The following is a 12,485-nucleotide window of genomic DNA, read 5'->3' on the forward strand; positions in this document are numbered from 1 at the left end:
TTGGGCAGCGGGGATAAAAAAGGTAGAGAATCCCACTCGGTGTCTTGGCTCCAAACACCAGGTTTCCTGGAAAAGGCAGATGTGATAAGGATCCAAAAAATCATTCCATTCGGGAATATCAAAGTTACGACCGAGACCAGCCACATTCCAACTTAGAATTTTTAGAACAAAGTCACCAGGTGGAGAAGCCTTGGTAGAAACAGTAGGCATAAGAGAAACAGTCATAACCTCAGATTTAGGAGACCTCACAAGTGGTTCAGTTTGCTGGTGATTGGGGGTCACATAACAGCCAGAACAGGTAGGGCCAGATGGTTCGATAGAGGTAGCTACAGAGTGGGACATGCAGGGTAGGTGCGGCCGATCTTCCCTACCAGGATTTTCTGTTGTGTCAAGTGTGGGTGGCTCCCCTTCAGACCATGGGCTGTTTGGTCGTCCTGCTTCATTTATTGTGGACTCGGAACCAGTGCAATCATTGGGATGATGCCCCTGTGATGGTAAAATTTCCCTTCGTGGTTGCTTGGCTGGTTGCGCAGGGAGTCAATCCACCTCCTCTAAGCTCCCAAATCTGTTATAAGTAGAGAGACCATTCCAGTGTAGGAGGGTCTCCGTCTGGCCCCAGGATTTATTCAGCCACGGATGTTGTTGTTGAACCAATGTCCAATTATCCCCCTGGTTTCGGCTTGGACGAGGAGGATAGAAAAAGGATAGTGGTTTAGGTATGACTAGGGAGTCATTGTTACCGGGCCATGAGCAAATGTGATGCGCCGTGTGGGGATCTTCGAAGGTCACTACTACACAGTCCCCTGGACTGGATTTCAGCGTTGGACCTACCCAGGGAGTTCTGCGAACCATCAGTACGCGACTTCTTCTACCATTGGGGATTGGTCTGTTTACATTTAACCAGTGCATTATTTTATTCTTTAGCGACCAGTGGTTTTCAAATTGGCCATTGCCTATCGTGGGAACACCCGTCAGAACAACCACATAGTCGTTTGCCTCTGGGGGGAGGTCTATATAGCCACCTCTAAAGTTTTCTTTAACTGGGGGGGCTTGGGTATCACTAGGAATCGGTCTGCTGGGTATTACGTGTTTGGTGTTTTGCTGGTGTCGAAAAGAGCCCCGTGGGGGAGCCTTTGGTTTATCACGAGCTTGCTCCACCGTGACGGTCCTTGGTTTAGGGACGGGCTTTAATGTGGGTAATACTGATGAGGGAGTTTGATTGGTTTGGGGTGCTGTAGGTTGTGGCGTTGGGTCAGCAACAATGATACCCTGGTTTTCAAGACTTTTCAACCCAAGAGGGGCCAGAGCAATGATGCTCTTCTCCATTTCTAACAAGTTGTTTTCTATCCTTGATAGTCTTAAATCAATGGGTGACAAAAGTTTTTGAGTGTCTCCCAAACCACCTCTATAAATTCTTTATTATTTTTAGATAGCCCGTCTACTTCAGGGTCCTCGCCTGCTGGGGCATTAAGGAAGGGAGTAAATGGATCCTTTTCCTGTCCCTCACTCGATTGAGCATTAAGAGTATGCTCTGCGCCAGCATTAGGTGCTGTGGTGTTAGTCAGTGGCAGATCTTTGGGAACAGCAATTTTCGCTTTTTTGCGGAAATAAGCAGAGCGAGAATTGCGTTTCCTCTTTGTTTGCTTGCCACTAGAAGTATTCTTAGCTAGATTTATTGGAAAGGATACAATGGGGGCCGGGTTAGGCACACTAAATGGTGTCGGTAGAATTACCTTGTCATTACTTCCTAGGGCAGGTTGGGGAGTAGCCGGGGACGGTGAATGATGAACATCGACCTGAGTAATTATACAATGTGGGCGGGCTGGGCGCTCAGGGGTGACAGAAGTGGCTATGTGGCCTAAGGAAGATTTCTTAGAAAGTGCGATTACTTGGGACACTCTTCTGGCGGCTTCTAATTCTAGCGAGACCCGATTTTGGAGTTTGGATATCTCTTCGTCAATGGCTATGTTGGTACGGGTAATAAAGTCATCCATGGGGCCACTAATCTGTGACCCACCTTTAGAAGTCTTACTACGAGTTACCCTTGAATTCATAGTGCTAAGAGCACAGTGACGAAGATAGATCTTAATCCCCTCAGTTATTGTATAGGATCCCAAAGATAGCGGGCGAAAATGGGTGGGCCAGTCCAGTCCTCTCAGTCCTCGAACGGCCTCAAACGGCCCGCTCTTTGCCCGGTCTTAGCCCCGGACGCTCCCGCGCAGCGACACTCTCCGATATTTATGGGCCAGTGACCAATGGGCCGTGTTGTAGGAAGTTGGGGGCGGGGCCTTCAGGGAGAGCGGGGCCAGGTGACTCAGCTTCCGGGACCGGGACTCCTGGGAAGGTGAGTCCCGGTTCACGCTCGCAGCCCTGCAGCCTCACACGCCCCCACAGAAGCAGCCAGGCAGGAAGCCAGAAACAGGTGGTGAGAGTGATGCCAATCCGAAGCGGGACCCGCGGAGCGGGTTCCGCGAGTTGTGGTAGCAGGCAGCCCTTGAATGCAAACAGCAGCACCGGCCAGGTCAGTTGAAACAGCGTCCCCAATGGTTATTGAAAAACGTCCGAGTTCACTACAAACCACTCGACTTGTAAAGCCTTAGGTGCTTGCCAGGGACTAACCTGCACCAGGAGTGGAAAAGTGCCCCAGGAGTGATGTTGGGGCACCTTTCCAGGATTGTCCAGGGCCATTTCAAATATCCATGGGCACGAATGTAAATGTGTTTCGATTTATATAGCGCACTTTAACCCAGGGGTCTCGAGGCGCTTGCTTAGGGAACCCGTCCTGGTATTCCCCTGTGAGATACCCCGGCCGGGTATCCACAAGGTGAAAGCCAGGCATCCCGCTGCGAGGGGCCGTAGTGGAGATTAAGCAAGCTATTGCCCAGAGTCGCAGAGTGTGACCCCGTGAGTCGAGTAGGCACCGGAGCGAGAATTGTCGACTCCGTGGAATTTTTTGAGCCGAGACCCGCCGAGGCGGGGAATCGAACCCTGGTCCACGGCCGATCTCAGCTTCCGGGTCTGCCGCCTCTAACCACTGAGCCACGCTTCTCCACAAATTATGCTACATCTGCAAAAAAACATGTATTTGGCCTTCCTTGCAGTCTTAAAAGACCCTTCTGCACCGATGTGGGCCTATCGGATAATGCTGCTCCAGACACCCCAACTCTAGACTGGATTCATGCACAGCATGTAAATCTATTGCACTACTGGGTACTTAACAGTCCTTTGCTCCTCTGGTACCTTGACTTGCGTTGCTGGCCTGCTGGCCCCATTTTCACATCAAAGAAAAATAAACCCTTCAGACACAGAACTGGGTTAGAGTAACTGGGAGCTGCTCTTTCTTTAACTGCCACTCCCATATCATACCCATTCATCCATGCAATACATAGACTGTAGGCCTTATTTTTAGTAACAATATTTCCCCTTCACATCATATATACACCCTATAAATCCAGATCGATACATACAAACCGTTGCAAGAGGACAGTTCAATTAAATTCGGTCCAAATGTACTTGGGGGTTCTGTCATGCTGAGAATCTTTAGGTTCAGGATAATATAGCTTAACTTAAATCAAAGGTTTTAAGGCTGTAACCTTTATGGTTCAGGCATGGGACTCTTTAATATCTTCATATCTTCGCCCAATGGCATATTTAAGAGCCACCTCTTGTTTGTTCTGTCTGTGTCGCTGACAGATATACGTGTGATCCGGCCAAATCTGCATTCACATCAAACCGCTATAACTGAGAAAATTAGCTGCTGGTGGAACTCATCGTTAAGCTTCTATATGAAGTGCTATTAGAAATAACCTCACTCCTTTCAAGACTAACTGAATGTCTCTTGTCCCACCATCGGGAAGGCCTGCATGTGGTTTTGGTCTAGATAACTCTTCAGGACTTATGTGCACAGTGCCTAGAAATGCAGCGCAAACATGACGTGCCATCTTCAGCCAGTCTCACCCTATACTCCGGATCGGAGTTGGAACAAGCCAGGGGTCTTTTGAAAGTGTCGCACTGAGTGCCCCTGATCTGAAGCAGAAAACAGTTTCCAGTCAAAATGGCGCACATGCGGTCACTGCACAAAGCAATGATGCGCACTCACCGGACTATTCGGATGCCCCCACTCCGTGCTGAAACAACCTAGAGCAGTGGCTTCCTCCTCCAGAATCACCCTCAGAACGCCCATCGGACCATAGCTTTAGATTCTGAAACAATACTGTTTAGGCTCCGACCACACTGACACTGTAAAGTCACACATTCAGACCAAAACCTCGTAAGTATGCAAGAGCAGCTCGGTCCTTCAACTGGCTAAGACTCTACCCTGTAAGAGACAATTGTCTTTTGAAGAGGTTATGGAAACTTATTCAGCCTCTCAAAAAAAAGGAAATAACATGGGCACTAGCCCCTTACATCATCCTGTCCCACCCTCCAACACCCCCCACTGCCACTTATTCACCACAACAGTCTGAGGGAGCATTGCACCTCATCATAGAATTTCACCCATCGGGAATGATTAAATAGAGTACCCATCATGGGGGCCCATGACATGACTGACAAACACCCACAAGGTGATACAGACCTCTACCCTGCATGCCCATAACCCACCAAATGATGCTGCTTATTAAGACTTGATAGCCAGGGCTTTAGCATGCCACCATGTATCCTTGCACACAGACCCTATCGAGGATGACTTCCTCGCGGAGATCCTCACTAGTGCCTCACTAGGAACCACAGCCAAACTTCAGGAAAAACTCGCACATCCAGAATGCCTCCGCCTGGCTAGTCCTGGACGTCCCCCGACACAGCCACATCTCCAGCCACCATAGACCTGCACTGGCTCCCCGTCAACAAGCGAATAGCGTTCAGGCTCCTCACCCACGCACACAAGACCCTCCACGACCTGGGCCACAAGTACCTCAACAACCGCCTGACCTACTACGCACCCACCCGCTACGATCGACCAGCCTCTCCCTCGCCATCGTACCACACAACCGCAGAGCCACCGCCGTGGGAAGATCCATCTCCTACCTGGCGAGCAAGACATGGAACTCCCCATCCACCTTCGACTGACCCAGGATCACCTTTCATTCAGGAAGCTCCTCAAGACCTGTCTCTTCGAGCAGTAGCGGCCTCTAATCCCCCCCCCCCCCCCACCCCCCCGAGCGCCTTGAGACCCTACCGGGTGAGTAGCGCGCTATACAAATGTCCATTATTGATTTGCACTATGAGGGTCCCAGTGCTCAAAGGAGTGGTAGGTCATGCAGATGACCTCTTTACAGAACCAGTAAGAGCATGAATTATGACAATAAGAGTTGGAAAAAAACAAGACTGCACCATCTGACCAAATTTACATATAAGGACAGCCTCGTTGGTAGGAGCCAATGTAAAGAGGGCAGTTGTTTCTGGGCCCAGTTCCCCCAGGCCATTCTCAGTGAATACTTTGATGGGGATTGCCTTCAAGATCTTGCCATTCAGGATGTATGGGATCCCAAACACCAGTGTCTCTATATCAATTACCTAGAGCTTCAAGCTGTTCACCTGGCATTGAAAGGGTTCTTACGAACTAATAAAACATGGTTGTCTGATACTGACATACAACATGACGACCATGGACTATGTACAGATTGGGCTCAATCTCTAATCACGCTTAGCCTAAACCATCCGTTGAATTACATCACAACAGTTCTCTCCTAGCAGAGCATGTTTCAAGGACAACCAATCAAGTTGAAGTTGCAGAACACCTCTGACAGATGCAGCAACAAAACCACAAATGGGAACTCCACCCCAAAGTCCTCCCACCATATTTCCTCATGTGGGGGTTTCCACAAATAGGCCTGTTTCCAACAGCAGAAAACACCAAATGACCAAACTTTGTGTTTATGCTCCAACACCTACTATCCAAGGTCATGAACTGGTAAGGGATATTTGCCTAAGCTTGTCTACCTCAGACTACTTCCCTATGTGGTCAGAAAGCTCAGGCAAACCTCCCTCACCCTAGACTAGTAGCTCCAACCTGGGCTTGTTAACCACTACTGGAACTCACATTCCCCATGAGAAAACCCCCCATGTCAATCTGGACCTTCTCACACAACCATGGGAAAACCAGGCATCTCGATCCCAAGGAAGTTAACCTTGCCAGATGGCTCCTAAAGTCATAGAATTTGGGTGTTTAAACCTTCTACAGCGGTGTACAATTAGATCGGGCTACACTGCCAAATGGAAACTATTTGTTCTCTATCAGTCAAAAAAACTCAGATGCACCAGTAGAAAACAAGTTACTTACCTGTAACTTTGGTTTTCCAGTATTGGTAACTTTCATAGATTCCCATTGCTTGTATCATTCCCTGTTGAGATGGGAGTCCCCGGTATACATAAAATAGCCATGATACTGAAGGCTGAGCTTGTATTCCAAAAAGGGGGGACACTGGGTTTTTGGGAAGGTCTAGCGTACATGCCCTAGACTGTCAGAAGTTCATAGGTGCATTAAAAATCTTAAAGATCTAGTTATAGTCACGGTCGCAGGCTGTCCTGTCAGTTGAGTAGTGAGGAGAGGAATTCCTCCTTTCAGAACTAGTGCCCTCGCACACCCAGCAAGCTATCATATGGCCCTGCTCCTCGACTGGTCGGCACTGCAGTACCGGACGGGCACCCATGAAGGGGCTCTTTATTGGAGATCTTTTGTTCCTTGCCGTTTGGTGCTGTGGGTGTGAGGGCTCTAGTGTTTTTTGGATATAGTAGTGAGTGAGATGGTTGAAACAGGTCAGGGGTCCTACGGAACCAACTTTCTTCTAGCAAGCTCCTTTCCTGATTAAAAAATGAGGGGGAGAGGCGACTATCTGACTGAAATGAGTCCCCATAAGGGTGCTCTGATCCTGGTGGTTCAATATGTTTTTTCACCTATTTGTCTGGGGAATCAGTGGCGATTCTTCAGGACCTTAACATGAAATTTAAGGTGAGAACCTACTTACCACTTTGTGGATCAGTGGGATATGTACCCAGGGGTTCAATGGGCAACCTGCAGGGGAGATAAACATTCAAGAACAAGATAGGTCTTAAATACAATTGTGAACATATACTAGTTTTCTGCTGACATACTTAAAATCAATGGTGACTGCTATGGTGAGCAGAAGTGCCTTTTAACAGGATAACAAAGGTGCAACTAGCATCCTCTGGACCATTTAGATACATATTCTCCAGTACAATGAAGCAAAACAAAAGACTCAGTTTTGGTGAAGAGATCCTGAGGACTACCCATTCTAATCTAGGAACAGAATAGTTTGGCGTCAGCCAGTCTGAAGACTGGACATCCTTAATGACTAGAAAAAGAATGGTTGAACATTACTCTCCACGGGGCTATGATGACTGAACATTTGCGGGCAAACATCGCTCCAAATGATCTTATAGTTAATAACTTCCCCAGGCTCTGCTTGGAGGACGTGGTATTCAAGGAGTGGTCCCTAGTGGCATGGTAGTGCACTAGGGACTGGCTCATCATGATCATTAACACCACGAAAAGGATTGCAGATGCCCTTCTGATTAGGATCCAGATTGCAGAAGGAGCAGTAAAAACCACAATTCAGATAACTTTGTACAAATCTAAGCTAGCTTAACTGAATAACGAGATCGCAGAGAATAAAGACTATAATGAAACAAAAGTCAAGTTGCAGAAGGATATTCAGAAATTCAGAACGGAAAAAGTGTATCATTATTTGAAGGCGGATTACACATCAGCTAAGAACAGCTATTCTTCTGATGAAAGTACAGATGCCAATATTTGTAATTTGTAATTTGTAACTGAGTTTTGTATCGCGCCAACTCAACTACAGGTCTCAATAGCAGGGGCTCCTCTGGCAGTTGGGGCAGCAATAACTCCACAAGGGTCAATCGCCTGAACTGTAACACACCTAACTACCACGCCCCCTCCCCCCACCCACCCACCCCTTTTGGACATTTCCCATGTACCTGCAAGGCCAACCATAGTTATTCCCCACTGGAAACACCTTTTTTAGACAGAGACAGGGGCAGAGGAAGAGAGTGCAGAAGAGGTGCACAGAAACAAGTGCAATGGCAAGACCAACCCCCCAACCCAATGGAGACGAGCAAAACTCAGGGCAGGACACTCTAGTGTGCACCTCTCACACAGATCCCTCCCGGAAACAGAAACATCAGTACTAGAAAAAGGTCTAGGATATGTCCCCACCCCTAGGAAGAACACATTTTGGGATCAATGTTAAATACAAAACTTCTTTAGGAAAATCCACCTTAAAGCCTTCTATCAGGATAGACCAATACTTATCGAACAAGAGACAGGGGTAAAAAATCCATCCACTTTCACTCCCAATAGTAGTATGATTCCTGTGGCGTGTTGACTTTTGAAGAGGCAGTATTGAAAGACCACAGACAAGAGACCGGGCAGCCAGGTGAGTCAATGGAACACTCTCTAAGACTCCGAGGAGTATCAGCGACAGCAGAGGTAAGCGGCAGGGGTTACCTTTGTTCGAGTCTGCTAATGAGTGACTCTGTACCTACCTAGTGAGAACAAGGTACCTTCATATCCGACCACAGCTCCGTAATTATGACCACGCTTTCATAGCTCCAGGGAGACCTGTTTGGGTTCCCAGGCGGCCTGTGGGAGTTGTGGCCGTTTTTTCTGGAAACCGGAACTGCAATAGGCACCATTTCTCCTCAAAAGCAGGACGGGTGCTCTACCAGCCGCACAACCCTTCTCTGACAAGCACCACTGTCTGGCCCCTGTATCACAGGGCTTTTCTAGAGGCCTTTTGAAGGAAGGTTTTATGATGAACGTCCGTGAAATATTTACCTCTTTTTATCCATTCTCTAGACACATATCTTCAATTTGTCCAGAGCCCACTGGAACTGATGAAGCACTAAATAGTGATTAGGTGAGTTCTATGACTGCAAACTCACTGTTGCCACTCAGGATTCATTCTCGGCCAAATCTTCACCGTTTTTTAACTAGCGCCACATTTTTTAAACTTGCACCACTTTTTTAGCTTGAGCCACATGATTGGTATGATGTACAATACTTGGTAAGCACTTAATATGTGTATTATCAGCAGGCACTTCTGCTCACCTTAGCAGTCGCCATTGATCATCACTTAAGTATGACAGCACACAACTAGTATATATTCACAATTGTATTTAAGACCTATCTTGTTCTTGAATTTTTTATCTCCCCTGCAGGTTGCCCATTGAACCCATGGGTACATATCCCGCTGATCCACAAAGTGGTATGTAGGTTCCCACCTTACCCCTAGGTGTAGATAAGTTTCACGTTAAGGTCCTGCAGAATCGCCACTGATTCTCCCCCCCCCGACAAATAGGCGAGAAACATGTTGACCCTCCAGGAGTAGAGCGCCCTTATCGTGGCCAATTACTGTCAGATAGTCTCCTCTCCCACCCTTTTTAATCAGGCAGGGACCCTGCTAGAATAAAGTTGGTTCCATGGGACCCCTGACCTGTTTTAACCATCCCACTCACTACTACATCCAAACACACTAGGGCCCTCCCACCCACAGCACCTAACGTCCAGGAACAAAAGATCTCTGATAAAGAGCTCCTTTATGGTTGCCCGTCTGGTATTGCAGCGCTGACCCGACGAGGAGCAGGCCCATATGAGGAAGCATGACACCTAGCTTGTTGGGTTTGTGAGGGCACTAGTTCCAAAAGGAGGAATTCCTCTCCTCCCACTACTCAACTGACAGGGCAGCCTGCCACCGCGACTAACTAGGTCTCCGACTAAGATTTTAATGCACCAAGGAACTTCGTACCCTACTTCTTTTGGAAGGCTGAGCTTTCCCAGGGGAGGAGGGTGGGCGCATGGGAATCTATGAAAGTTACCAATACTGGAGAACCAAAGTTACAGGTAAGCAACTTGTTTTCTTACTCCAGTATTGGAACTTTCATAGATTCCCATTTTGCTTGTATCAGAATAGCTAGCAGTGAGAACGCACATTTTGTGAAGCAATACAATCTTATAAAACATTGCAAGATGCATCACGTTCAGTACAGATATTAATCCCACACAGTCAATGGGCAATAGAACATTAATCACCATAAGAGAAGAAACATAGAAAGCATTTAAACTTGCAAAATGTGCGAAGAGCGTAGGCAAACAAAATAAAAAAGGAGAGTTAGAAGGGAAAGCTCTCCAATCATTGAAAGAGGTTCCTCGGGACTGCCTGTCCCACTGCAGCGTCACTTCGCGATCTGGAATCCAAGCAGTAATGCCTTGTTTAAGGTATGTACTTCTCCAGGTCGCTGCTCTGCAAATGTCCCTTTTAGGAACGCCGACGAAGAGAGTTTCTGAAGAAGACATAGCTCTCATAGAATGAACCCAGACCAGCCCTTCAAGGAGCTTGCCAGCTGCTTGGTGACAAAATTGCATAGTGCTAGCAATCCAACGAGCAATCCCTTACCTTGAAAGAGGAAAGCTTTTGCGAGGAGCACTGAAGGCCACAACGAGCTGTATTGACCTCCTGAAGTCTTTGGTACGCTGTAGATAGAACTTCAAACATTGTTGAATGTCCAGAGAGTAGAGTGCCCTCTCTGCTGGAGTAGCAGGCCGTGGAAAGAAGGACGGGAGAATTACTGGTTCATTCAAATGAAAGTCTGAAGGTACCTTCGGATTAAGTTTTGGATTAGTTCTCAGTAACAAAGTCTCTTTCTTAAACTGCAGGAAAGGTTCCTGAATAGTGAGTGTGCAGTTCAACCACTCTTTTGGCAGATGTTAAGGCGAGAAGGAGGGTCACTTTCCATGAGAGAAATTTAAGGTCCGTCCTATGAATCGGTTCAAAAGAATGCCTCATGAGCTTAGAAAGAACCAAGTTAAGCTGCCACTGAGGCGGTGGAGGCTTAACCTGAAGAAAAACCCTAAAAAGTCCTTTAGGAAATTATTTCACAATCCTTACCGACCAGAGGGAAGGACCAGAGGAAGTCCATCTGAATCTAGGAATGGCCACAAGGTGTACTTTAATGGAAGAATGAGCCAAACCTATTTTTGCCAATGCCAGAATGTACAACAAAATTTGATGAGGTGCAGAAGAGTAGGGATGAATGTTTTCTTGTCAGCACCAAAGGCATAAACGCTTCCACTTCAAGCTGTATGTTTTATTTGTACTTGGGGCTTGATTCTGAGCAAGTACCTCTCTACATTCTGACGAGCTATTTAGATCTAGAAATTCACGGTGCTCAGGAGCCACACTGATAACTGAAGAGATCTCGGATCCGAGTGTACCACTTGGCCCTGGGACATTGTCATCAGGGAAGGAATCGGCTGCAGATGAACTGGACGGTCTGGGGAGAAGAGAAGAAGCTTCGTAAACCAAAACTGGCGGGGCCACGCCGGGGCCACCAAAATCATTTTGCAGGGTTCCGCCTTGAGCTTTTGGAGAAGTCTGGGAATCAGTGGGATCAGAGGAAAAGCGTAAACAAAGGCGCCTGACCATGCCATTGAAAGCGCATTCCCCAACTATCCTGGATGGTGATGCCTGCTTGCGTAGAGTTGGCATTTTTTGTTCTTTGTAGTGGCAAAGAGATCTATGAGCGGAGTGCCCTAGAATCGGAAAATATCCTCCAGAGTAACGTGGTCTAATTCCCACTCGTGGCTTAATGATTTCAGGCGGCTGAGCGTGTCCGCTGTTTTGTTGAGGACACCTGGAAGATGCTCTGCTGAGAACAATATCTCCTGTTGGATTGCCCATTCCCAAATCGCCTGAGCCTCCTTCGATAATTAACAAGATTTTGTAACTCCATGCTTGTTTACGTAGTGCATGGCCGTCGTGTTGTCCGTTCGGACCAGGCCGGATGACTGCCGTATCCGCGAAGCAAGGCCTGCAACTCAAGACGAATCGCCCGGGGCTCCAACAGATTGATGTGAAGTAGACGATGCAGTGGCAGCCAGCGGCCGCTTACTTGAAGGTCTTGTAAGACCGCTCCCCCAGCCTTCCAGAGAGGCATCTGTTGTAATTATTAGAGGAGCTGGGGTGACGCTGAAGGTGAGACCCTGGGAGATGTTGTCCTAGTTCGTCCACCATGCTGCCGCCTCTCTCATAGGTTGAGTGACTAGGATCTTGTCCTGGAAAGAGCCGTCTGCCTGACCCCACTGCAAGTCCAGTTGCTCCTGGAGGGGGCGCATTCGTAAGCTGCAATGGGGAATTAGAGGAATGCGGGACGATATTGACCTGAGGAGTGACTTGTAGAGGCGAACTGAAAATGACTCTTTTCGTTGCAATCGACGAGCTGAGGTTATCAGCTTTGCTTGTCTTTCATTTGAAAGGAACGCTTTGCAGCGAGATGTGTCCAGAATGGCCCCCAAGAACCGGGCTGATCTGGACGGGCACAGGACTGACTTCTTTGTGTTGAGCTGAAGCCCCAATTGACTGAATAGCTGTGTGCAGGGCCTGACAGATTTCACTGCCTCGTGATGAGATGGAGCTTTTAGCAACCAGTCTTCCAGGTAAGGGAAG

General features: G+C 47.7%; 1 long non-coding RNA gene across 1 annotated transcript; it reads left to right on the top strand.

Moving 5' to 3' along the window:
- The first annotated feature begins 6,900 nt into the window (after nucleotides 1-6,900).
- LOC147662619 (uncharacterized) lies at nucleotides 6,901-11,104 on the top strand. The gene is made up of 3 exons (XR_015305521.1): nucleotides 6,901-7,773; nucleotides 7,834-8,640; nucleotides 9,870-11,104. It is a non-coding gene; the product is annotated as an uncharacterized LOC147662619 (long non-coding RNA).
- Nucleotides 11,105-12,485: the final 1,381 nt, after the last annotated feature.

The sequence above is a fragment of the Lissotriton vulgaris genome, unplaced genomic scaffold (genome assembly GCF_964263255.1).
Source record: "Lissotriton vulgaris unplaced genomic scaffold, aLisVul1.2 SCAFFOLD_6437, whole genome shotgun sequence".
Classification (NCBI taxonomy): Eukaryota; Metazoa; Chordata; class Amphibia; order Caudata; family Salamandridae; genus Lissotriton; species Lissotriton vulgaris.